This window comes from Lagenorhynchus albirostris, chromosome 6 (genome assembly GCF_949774975.1).
Source record: "Lagenorhynchus albirostris chromosome 6, mLagAlb1.1, whole genome shotgun sequence".
Taxonomy (NCBI): Eukaryota; Metazoa; Chordata; class Mammalia; order Artiodactyla; family Delphinidae; genus Lagenorhynchus; species Lagenorhynchus albirostris.
This window is the reverse complement of record NC_083100.1, coordinates 35570068-35582339: the sequence shown is the minus strand read 5'-3', so window position 1 is coordinate 35582339 and position 12272 is coordinate 35570068. Positions and strand designations below refer to the sequence as shown.

General features: G+C 39.3%; 1 protein-coding gene across 4 annotated transcripts in view; it reads right to left on the bottom strand.

Moving 5' to 3' along the window:
* FTCDNL1 (formiminotransferase cyclodeaminase N-terminal like) overlaps positions 1-12272 on the bottom strand; it is a 49138-nt gene that overhangs the window by 29925 nt on the left and 6941 nt on the right. The gene's annotated exons all lie outside the window — the stretch shown is intronic.

The window sequence follows — 12272 nt, the reverse complement described above, 5'->3', positions numbered from 1 at the left end:
CCTTTTGAAGGAAAATGCTTCCTGCCCACTACTGATGTTTACTTCCACATGGAGAGAGTCCTGCTGGTCTTGCTGGCTGTTATGAGTTAAACTGTGCCCCCTGAAAAAATTCATCTGCTGAATTTATAGCCGCCAGGACGTGAGAATGTGACCTTATTTGGGAATAGGGTCATTGCAGATATAATTAGTTAACATGAGGTCATATACTGGAATGGAGTGGGGCCCTAATCCAATATGACTGGTGTCCTCATAAAAAGGGGAAATTTGGACACAGACAATATACATGGAGAATGCTATGTGAACATAAAGAGGGCCGTCCACAAGCCAAAATGGAACAGATCCTTCCCTCACAGGACTCAGAAAAAACCAACCCTGCCGACACCCTGATCTCGGACTTCTAGCCTCCAGAACTGTGAGACAATAAATTTCTGTTGTTTAAACCACCCAGTCTGTGGCACTTCTGTTACTGCAGCCTTAGAAAATTAAAACATTGGCCTTGCTTCCTTCCAACATCCATTCCCTGATGGGGAGTTTGGGAGAGAAGCTGGGTTTGCATAGGCCTACTCCCCTCTCCCCTCTTCCTTCTTAGGCGCTAGCTGTCAGCAGGAAACATACATTCCGCTCCACCCCCTCCTTGCCATTAGCTTGCCAGGGTCGGGCCTGTGCTGTCTAGTGCTGCCTGTTACTGGCTGCATGAGTCTGTCTAATTCTCCAGGTGGGGAAGCATAGCTGTCATTTTAGTTTTAACAGTAGTAAAGTTAGTATTTCCACTTCTCATCTGCCTTTCTCTACTGTCGAATTGGTTCAAGATTTGGGAAAGGAAGAAGTGTACTATTTGTAATGCTCTCCTCCCAAATCCCACCCTGAGTCCTCATCTTCCTGGGAGCAGGGAGTGAGGTGGCCTTCCTTCTTTCTTTATTCTATTGTGATGGAATAAACTTTGTAACCTGCTTTTCCAAGCCCTCTCCTTTTGGTTGTCAAAAATTCAAACATGAACACTGTTACTTCTTCATTCTCACTATAACAATTCTATACCCCTCAAGGTAGCAAATAACTCAAGACTGTCCAGGAAACAGTCACGCATAAGCTATGGGGGAAAGAGAGGCACAACAATTATCATCTTGAGATATTATCCTACTATGTATTTCTTGGTTAATTAAAATTGGAGAGTGAGTTATTTAATATATGCAATTTTGAGTCACACAATAAATGATAACCTAATTAAAAATAATGCTATAATCATTATAATAGCACATCATGATAACCATGTGTTGTCGTTATTACTATTATCACATGCTCTGGGTCTCCTGAGAAGCACACCCTTACTTGCCCACTGGAGACCAGGTGGTGGGCGCATGAGGGTGTGCAGAGACTTGGGTTGATGCACTTGATCTTATAGGTCCATCAAAGCCACTAGCATGACTATATTATTTCCTTAGAATTTTCTGATCCTAGTGGTCTTGACACCGGAAGTCACTGTATATGCTAGGAAGCAGAGACGGAAAGGAAAAGGAATTCAGGAAAAGCGTAGCCAAGGTTAGGAGTCTGGGCTGAAAAAGTTAGCATCATATCCATCATATGCTATAAATCCCCTATTAGGTCCCAATTCTCTAAAACACCGTCAGCAATAACATAAATTTAATCTCTGGGCGCTATATATATATATATATATATATATATATATATACTGAAAATCAGAAAACTTAGAACCCCTAAACTTTTAACATCTCCCACAGTGACCCACAGCTTGATCCTGAGTATTCTAGGAGACCCCTTCCCTAGGTGAAGTGGTGGTGGGGGCAGTCTCCCAGTTTTAAACTATAGACCTATAGACTGGGGAAGAATTACAAGAAGTGTACAGTCAGACAGCAAAGGTTTCATGCACTCCACCTACTCATCCCAGTTAGAAGATTCTTATGGTACATTTATTCCTGTCAAAATGTTCAATAAAGTCTATTCAGTATATACCAAGAGTAAAACAGGGAAGAAGGGAAAGCCAACACGAGGGTGTGTTATCAAGCTAGTCATCGCTACGAGCAACTGGGGCTTGGTCTTGCTGGAATGGGCCTTAGAATTGTCTGTCTACCAGCTCAGGTCTCCCACTGGCCAAGGGGTGCCTGTGGGGTATTAATTTACTTGGACTTCAGGTTGCTGCAGAGCCAAAGTGAGAGAAAGAGAGCAGCTTTTTCAAGTATGGATGTGTGCATCAGTAATTGCTGGTCATGGAAGAATAGGTTAGTTTATCCTAGTTCTCTCATTTGGTCTTTTCCTTTCTCATTAGTAGCTCTGTTTTACAGTGGTTGATATAATCCTGTTGCATTTATTAAGCTTGTAGCAATATGCATTTATGAACACCTGGTAACTCTCCTTCATAGTTAGAATGTACTCAAGTTGCTGGAAATCAATTTTGATATTTTATGTACTTTCCCAATGCGCAATCCCTTTTTTTTTTTCAGCTTTTTATATGGTGGCAGTATCCTATAATTGTCAAAGTAAATGCTATGTCCTAAACTATGTTAACATATGCTTGTAAAATCAACCATTGCTTTTATGCTATGGCAATGAAGGTAGTACTAATGGTGGAGAGAACTATATCAGAACCCAACATCTAAACTGACTAATCTCAACAAAATTCAAGGCTGTTTTATGAGACAATCTCCATAGCAACTGGAGAATCAGAGTAGAAAATTCTTGAAGTGAAAAGTTGTTCCTGATTTGCCAGATCAGCCCATGTTTTGACAATCTGTAATAAGGTAATCGAAGGGTCTTAAGACTATCACACAAGTGTTGATGTTGTGTGAATCTGTCATGGCACATGTCCTCCAAGCCATGAAAATACTCAAAAAATCATCTAACAAGGCTGATAATTCTAATCAAATTCATTAATGTTGTATCTATTTTAAGATAAATCCAAAAAAACTCAATCATGTAAGAGCTAAATCTTTACTTATGTAACTTACTTAACTAGCATTTTATCTTTCCAATATTCTAAATAATGTCAATTTATAAAGCATTATATAAACCTTATTTCATTTGATTAATGACATAAAACAAAAAGCAAGTTTCCTTATGATTTACAAATTTTATAGCTATGGTCCAGACTTTTAAAGCTGAATATTATGGGGCTTCCCTGGTGGCGCAGTGGTTGAGAGTCCGTCTGCCAACGCAGGGGACACGGGTTCGTGCCCCGGTCCGGGAAGATCCCACATGCTGCGGAGTGGCTGGGTCTGTGAGCCATGGCCGCTGAGCCTGCGTGTCTGGAGCCTATGCTCCGCAACGGGAGAGGCCACAACAGTGAGAGGCCCGCGTACCGCAAAAAAAAAAAAAAAAAAAAAAAAAAAAGCTGAATATTATGAACCTACATGTTAGTTAAGCCCGTTTTCACCGGCAAATCATTGGGGGGATTTGCCTGAGCACCTTCTGCCCTGACCCCTCCCCTCCACCTTCACTCAGTCCTTCTCAGGAAGGTTTGTGTGTACATGAGAAACAAGCTCATGTTTCAGAGACGCTGGCTCCTGCAGGTGAACCATCGAGTAAGGAAGATGTGGAAAACATACAGGCAGCATGATAGCCCACAGTAATCCTTTGGAGAAATTGTCTATACAAAATTTATTGAAGCCCAGAAATTGAGACTAAATACCTTCAATATTGAGTTAGAAGTCAGAAAAAAGAATAATGTTACTGTAAATTTACCTTTGGTTCCAAATTAGGTGAATTCCCTGCTCTTGAAGGATCTAAGATAATCAAAATCACCAAGAGGAATTAGAGAAGTAGGGACTTCCAAGTAGAGATGGGAGCGTAGATTCCTATGTTTACTTTCACTTCTTCCAAATATCCCAGGAAACAGATGGTAAAGAGGTCTATTTTTTAAAGCATTGATTCACTCAAACAAATAGAAATGGAAGAAGAAGCAACGGCGTTGGAACTTGGAGAGCAGATATGAGAAGAGCAGGAGATTCAGCAGACCCCAGACAGCAGAGAAGCAGCCTGACTTAGAGCACTGGTACCTGGAAATGGTCAGAACTGGTGACCTCACTCTGGGAGAGAAGGTAAAGGCATAGCTCAAAACAGGGAAAATGGTGGAAAGTCTGTTAAGCAGTGGTTAGATCCCAACCCCTCCACACAGACAGGCAACTGGCAGAAGACACAAGAGGTAAAAACACAAGGTGTCTGGGCTGCGGGATACAGCTGAGGGTAGGGGATTCATGAAAAGAGGGGAATTAAGGGAACATTTACACACTAAATGCGGTGACTCTTCTAGCCCTCTTCTGCAACTCAACTCCTAAATCATGGACAGCTGTGTGTATACTCCAGGCTGAAGACTGGAGAATCCTTCTCTAAGAAACTTGAACAGCCCAAGAGGAAAGACCCCAAAGATACTGAAATGGACGCTCCCTATAGAAACTGCGCAGCCAGATCAGCCTACAGTTGACAAACCCCACCTAAATACTCAAATTATCCATTCAGTCCTTTAGTGTCCACTCTTAGAGTAAGCAGCCAACCAATGATGACCTGACATCTGAGGAAAGCCTTTAAAACAAACAGGAGAAAGCAACCTTGGTGGTGTGGATGCGGGGGGTGGGGCATGTTGGGGAACAGACATCATGCAGAAAGAAGAAACTGTCAAAAATTATTCACTGACACTGTATTCATGAGACATGACCAGGACATTATTTAGAATAAAAAAATAAAATGAACATTCAGAGAGTAAAAGCACTTGGAAACTAATATAGAGGAAATGAAAAACTTATTGAAGGCTTGGGATATAAAGTAGAGGAAATTTGTAAGAAATTATTATAAAAATATAAAGTGATTTTAAAAAACAGAAAGTAAGTGTAGAGAACCAATACAAGACTTCCAATATCCAAATATGGAGCTTCCAGAAAGAATTGAGAAAATGGAAGAAATATCAATGGCAACCTAACTTTGCACCTAAAGCAATTAGAGAAAGAAGAACAAAAAAACCCCAAAGTTAGCAGAAGGAAAGAAATCATAAAGATCAGATCAGAAATAAATGAAAAAGAAATGAAGGAAACAACAGCAAAGATCAATAAAATTAAAAGCTGGTTCTTTGAGAAGATATACAAGACTGATACACCATTAGCCAGACTCATCAAGAAAAAAAGGGAGAAGACTCAAATCAATAAAATTAGAAATGAAAAAAGAGAAGTAACAACTGACACTGCAGAAATACAAAGGATCATGAGAGATTACTACAAGCAACTATATGTCAATAAAATGGATAACCTGGAAGAAATGGACAAATTCTTAGAAAAGCACAACCTTCCGAGACTGAACCAGGAAGAAATAGAAAATATAAACAGACCAATCACAAGCACTGAAATTGAGACTGTAATTAAAAATCTTCCAACAAACAAAAGTCCAGGACCAGATGGCTTCACAGGCGAATTCTATCAAACATTTAGAGAAGAGCTAGCACCTATCCTTCTCAAACTCTTCCAAAATATAGCAGAGGGAGGAGCACTCCCAAACTCATCCTACGAGGCCACCATCACCCTGATACCAAAACCAGAACAGATATTGCAAAGAAAGAAAACTACAGGCCAATATGACTGATGAACATAGATGCAAAAATCCTCAACAAAATACTAGCAAACAGAATCCAACGGCACATTAAAAGGATCATACACCACGATCAAGTGGGGTTTATCCCAGGAATGCAAGGATTCTTCAATATATGCAAATCAATCAATGTGATACACCATATTAACAAATTGAAGGAGAAAAATGATATGTTCATATCAACAGATGCAGAAAAAACTTTTGACAAAATTCAACACCAACTTATGATAAAAACCCTCCAGAAAGTAGGCATAGAGGGAACTTACCTCAACATAATAAAGGCCATATATGACAAATCCCACAGCCAACATCGTTCTCAATGGTGAAAAACTGAAACCATTTCCTCTAAGATGAGGAGCAAGACAACACTGTCCACTCTCACCACTATTATTCAACATAGTTTTGGAAGTTTTAGCCATGGCAATCAGAGAAGTAAAAGAAAGAAAAGGAATCCAAATTGGAAAAGAAGTAAAACTGTCACTGTTTGCAGATGACATGATACTACACATAGAGAATCCTAAAGATGCTACCAGAAAACTACTAGAGCTAAACAATGAATTTCGTAAAGTAGCAGGATACAAAATTAATGTGCAGAAATCTCTTGCATTCCTATACACTAATGATGAAAAATCTGAAAGAGAAATTAAGGAAACACTCCCATTTACCACTGCAACAAAAAGAATAAAATACCTAGGATAAACCTACCTAAGGAGACAAAAGACCTGTATGCAGAAAACTATAAGACACTGATGAAAGAAATTAAAGATGATGTAAACAGATGGAGAGTTATACCATGTTTTTGGATTGGAAGAATCAACATTGTGAAAATGACTCTACTACCCAAAGCAATCTACAGATTCAATGCAATCCCTACCAAACTACCAATGGCATTTTTCACAGAACTAGAACAAAAATTTCACAGTTTGTATGGAAACACAAAAGACCTCGAATAGCCAAAGCAATCTTGAGAAAGAAAAACAGAGCTGGAGGAATCAGGTTCCCAGACTTCATACTATACTGCAAAGCTACAGTAATCAAAACAGGATGGTACTGGCACAAAAACAGAAATATACATCAATGGAACAGGATAGAAAGCCCAGAGATAAACCCACGCACATATGATCACCTTATTTTTGATAAAGGAGGCAAGAATATACAGTGGAGAAAAGACAGCCTCTTCAATAAGTTGTGCCAGGAAAACTGGACACCTACATGTAAAAGAATGAAATTAGAACACTCCCTAACACCATACACAAATAGAAACTCAAAATGGATTAAAGACCTAAATGTAAGGCCAGACACTATCAAATTCTTAGAGGAAAATGTAGGCAGAACACTCTCTGACATAAATCACAGCAAGATCCTTTTGGACCCACCTCCTAGAGAAATGGAAACAAAAATAAACAAATGGGACCTAATGAAACTTCAAAGCTTTTGCACAGCAAAAGAAACCATAAACAAGATGAAAAGACAACCCTCAGAATGGGAGAAAATTTTTGCAAATGAAGCAACTGACAAAGGATTCATCTCCAAAATTTATGAGCAGCTCATGCAGCTCAATATCCTAAAAACAAACAACCCAATCCAAAAATGGGCAGAAGACCTAAATAGACATTTCTCCAAGGAAGATATACAGATTGACAACAAACACATGAAAGGATGCTCAACATCACTAATCATTAGAGAAATGCAAACCAAAATGACAATGAGGTATCACCTCACACCAGTTAGAATGGGCATCATCAGAAAATCTACAAACAACAAATGCTGGAGAGGGTGTGGAGAAAAGGGAACCCTCTTGCACTCTTGGTGAGAATGTAAACTGATAGAGCCACTATGGAGAACAGTATGGAGGTTCCTCAAAAAACTAAAAATAGGACTACCATACGACCCAGCAATCCCACTACTGGGCATATACCCTGAGAAAACCATAATTCAAAAAGAGCCATGTACCACAATGTTCATTGCAGCTCTATTTACAACAGCCAGGACATGGAAGCAACCTAAGTGTCCATCATCAGATGAATGGATAAAGAAGATGTGGCACATATATACAATGGAATATTACTCAGCCATAAAAAGAAACAAAATTGAGTTATTTGTAGTGAAGTGGATGGACCTAGAGACTGTCATGCAGAGTGAAGTAAGTCAGAAAGAGAAAAATAAATACCGTATGCTAACACATATATATGGAATCTAAAAAAAAAAAAATGGTTCTGAAGAACCTAGGGGCAGGACAGGAATAAAGTGGCAGATGTAGAGAATGGACTTGAGGACACAAGGAGGGGGAAGGGTAAGCTGGGACAAAGTGAGAAAGTGGCATGGACTTATATATACACTACCAAATGTAAAATAGATAGCTAGTGGGAAGCAGCTGCATAGCACAGGGAGGTCAGCTCAGTGCTTTGTGACCACCTGGAGGGGTGGGATAGGGAGGGTGGGAGGGAGATGCAAGAGGGAGGAGAAATGGGGATATATGTATATGTATAGCTGCTTCACTTTGTTATAAAGCAGAAACTAACACACCATTTTAAAGCAATTATACTCCAATAAAGATGTTAAAAAAATATATCAATGGAATAACTCAAGAGAACTTCCAGCACTGGGGAACAAGTTTCAAGAATTCAAAGGGTCTACCAGTTATCCAGCATAATGAATGAAAACAGATGTATACAAAGGCACATCACAGAAATTCCAGAACACTAGGAACAAAGTGAAGATCTTACAAGCTTCCAGTGAGAAGTGACAGGTCACATACAAAGATCAGGAATCATAATGCTTCAAAAGTCTCAATAGCAACATGGAAATGAGAATTGATACAACATCATCAAAATAAAGGAAAATTATTTGTAACCTATTATTCTATACCTAGCTAAACTAAAAATTAAGTGTGAAGGTAGAATAATGGCATTTTCAGACATGTAAGTTCTCAAAAATGTACTCTCCCTGCCCCCACCCCACTGTTTTTTGGAAAGCTAGTAGAGGATATGTTCCACCAAAACAAGGACATAAAAGAAGGGGGAAAAAAAGAGAAGATATGGGATTCAGGAACCAGGGGATCCAAAATAGAGAAAGATGAAGGGAACACCCAGGATAAAAGTAATGGGAGATGCCATGATGACAGTCATCCTCAACAAATTGAGAGTAAATCATCCTAACTGAACCAGATCAGAGAGTTCTAGAAGAAAGTTGGGGGTTTTTTTGGCCACACTGTGCGGCTTGTGGGATCTTAGTTCCCCAATTAGGGATCGAACCCAGGCCCTCAGCAGTGAGATCGCAGAGTCCTAACCACTGGACCACCAGGGAATTCCCCTAAAAGATAGTTTTTGTTTTTTTTTAAGAAGATGAAATTTATAGAACAGTCAATACATGGCGTGTTCTATCTGAATGCATGGAGAGATGTCATTAGTGACAGAGTGTGGGGTTAAACCAGTGGTAAGTATATAAAAAAGTAAGCAAACAATCAAAAAGATAATGATCAATTGCAGCAAAAAGAAAAGGTTGTACAGAAAGGGTAAAATAATAACGTTGTAAATACTTCATTGTAAATAATGTTTACACAGTTATAATAATGTGACCACTAAATACTGTTCCAAGATATAACTATATGGTGAGGAAGGAGAATTCGGAAGTAAGTGGGAAACGTGTGTGTGTGTGTGTGTGTGTGTGTGTGTGTGTGTGTGTGTGTGTGTGTGCGCGCGCGCGCGCGTGCTGGGGGTGAGAGGTGGGTGAAAGGAAGCTAAATTCTCATCTTCTGAAGTGAGAAGTCAACAGATAATGCCTAAAACTTAAAAAAACAAGAAGTACCAATACAGATATGATATTCAGATATCTGGATTTGAATCCTAAATAATAAAAGAGTTGAAAGTACTTGGCTCAGGGGAGAAGGAAACTGAAGTGTGTACAGAGTGAGGAGGAAAGGGAAGTTATGTAGGTCTAGAGTTTGGGGAACAAACCCTGTAGATTTGACTTTTAACCATGTTCATGTATCATTTTGATAACAACAAAAAGAAGCAAAGAGAGGAACGGAAGGAGGAAAGAAGGGAGAGAGAGAAGGATGGAATGGAGAAGGGAAAAAGGGAGGAGGAGAAAAATTTTAGAGACATAATACAGATAAAAATGAAATGGAGCCTAATAGATCAAATGTGGTTTTATAGAAAATGAAAACCAAAGTCCAAAACATTTTTTTAAATTATAAGCTTTAAATAAATATAGACTAGATCTATGTGTCACCTTTTTTTACATGGCAGCATCTGTAAGTGAAGACACTTTCATACCACTGCTCATATCCCAACCTCCTATGGAGTCTCCCCATTCTCTCCATTCTCTATTATCTTAGGCCACCATCACCTTTCCAGACTGATCTACCTGCTCATTGTCCATTCTCTATCATACACACAAAGTTATCTTTCTAATGTTCAAAGCCAATCATAGACTTTCTTTCTTAAAACTCTTCCAACAGTTTCTACTGCGTTTAGGATAAAGTGTGAACTCCTTAACCTGGCATATAAGACTTCATGACCTTGCCTCTGATTACCTCTGGAGCTTCATTTCTTAACCTTCCCACCCCACCCCATCTCTAAGTTTCAGCCAGCAACACTGCAGTCCTTTCAGGTCCTTAAGCCCAGGCTGCTTCCACCTCTAGGACTCTGCATTGCTGTGCCCTTTATTCTAGAAGTTCTTAAACTAAAATTATATGCAAAATTATGAGTGTGTGTATCTATGTATGTATATACAAATGCACATCATAAAAACTTACAAGTGATTTTGACATTATTTATAAGTCCCCTGAACATGAACTTTGGACCTCACTTTAAGAATCCCTTCCTTAAGGAATAAGCAAGCTTCCAGCTGCTATCAAAAAGCTCTAAAATAGAGTTTCCCTGGTGGTGCAGTGGTTAAGAATCTGCCTGCCAATGCAGGGGACACAGGTTCGAGCCCTGGTCTGGGAAGATCCCACATGATGCAGATCAACTGGGCCCGTGAGCCACAACTACTGAGCCTGCGCGTCTGGAGCTTGCGCTCCGCAACAAGAGAGGCTGCGACAGTGAGAAGCCCGCGCACCGCGATGAGGAGTGGCCCCCGCTCGCCACAACTAGAGAAGGCCCTCACACAGAAACGAAGACCCAACACAGCCAAAAATAAATAAATAATTTTTTTTAAAAAAGCTCTAAAATATATATTATCCAGAATTTTTGCATATAAAACATACATGAATTACACGTCAATATCAACTATCTTCTATGTCACTGGAATGTTCTCCATTGCCCTTCCTCCCAAAGAAAGTTAGTTAAATTATTATTTTAACATGGTTTCCCTGACAAGGGGTTACTCTAGTGAAAAACATCCTGTCACTGTTCTGAAAACAGTGAGATCCTAGAACACGAATACTTCTGCCTCATACGAATGCCTGAGCATGCTGTTACCAAAAAAACAAAAAAAACACAAACCAAAAAAAATTGGATGATATTAGACAAACAGCTGTGTAGAAAGGAGAATGTAAAAATAAAAACTGCATGTTGGAGCATCAAAATAGTAACCATGTACAGTATATGACTGGTTTTAATCAGATGAAGATTGAAGCTATTACATTTCAAATCGAATGTTATAAATTAGTTCAAGAATGCAGCTGAGCTCTCATTTAATTAGAAATGTCCATCTTTAAATCATGAGGTACAGTAGCTGCCAATGAAGCAAAAGGGCAAAGGAAGGGAGAAATACTGTGTCCAGACCCTCCTGTTGTCAACTGTCTCCTACTCTGGCCAAACATCTGGGGTGGACTAGTCCTGATGTAATGAAGAACTTCATGTACTAGCTAATTTGAGATTTAATGTAATTGAACATAATTTTTTTGAAGACATTAAAATCATTATTCTGGTCTGGACAATTCGGAACTCTTCATTTTTGTGTGAAATGCATTTTCCCCCATGCTGAATTTTAACTCTTTCTTAGATGAAAAGTAAAGCAAATTTTGGGCCATGATTTCTCTGGGAAATAATCCATCCATTGTCAGGTTCATGTTAAAATGCAACACATGGAATGAGATACACCTTTGGAAACAAGTCTCATTTCATATTTCTAGCGCTTGATGGAGCTCAGCTAGAGTCCAAATCTACAACCCAAATGTTAGACATTTCCCTATTACCTAAAAGTGAGGCACCACCACAGAGGATTTCTGAGGTCATACAGAGAAGTTTGCAATCATCCTAAGGTGGACTTTTCCCCAAAGGTTAAAGTCTCTGCATCTCATAATTAACCAGCTAGACAGTCCAGGCAAAAGGTCTTTCTTTTCTCCCAATTTGCTTAATTCAAAAACACCTCAAGTGACATAGCTCAAATTTTCCAAATTAAACTTGCCCATGGGGCTGAAATCAAGCATGTGACAGTTCAGTTCTAAAGAAAACCTTAAAGAGCGTTGTGCACAAGGAAAAAAGAAAAAAAAAAAGTCAGAGGAAAAAGGGGTAGGAGTTAACACTTAAGTGGGTTTTCAACCTCATCATTACTCCTGCTCAAGAAAATAGGACACAGATGGGTGAAACACACCATCGTCCTGCCCCAAAGAGTCTAAAGAACTCATTAGAGACTACTGCTGTCTCCTCATGGTCTATCGTGAATTTGTAAGGGTCACAATGGTTGATTTGCTGCATCCTACAGCATTTAGTGTTCCACAGCGTCATGGGGTAGAAAGT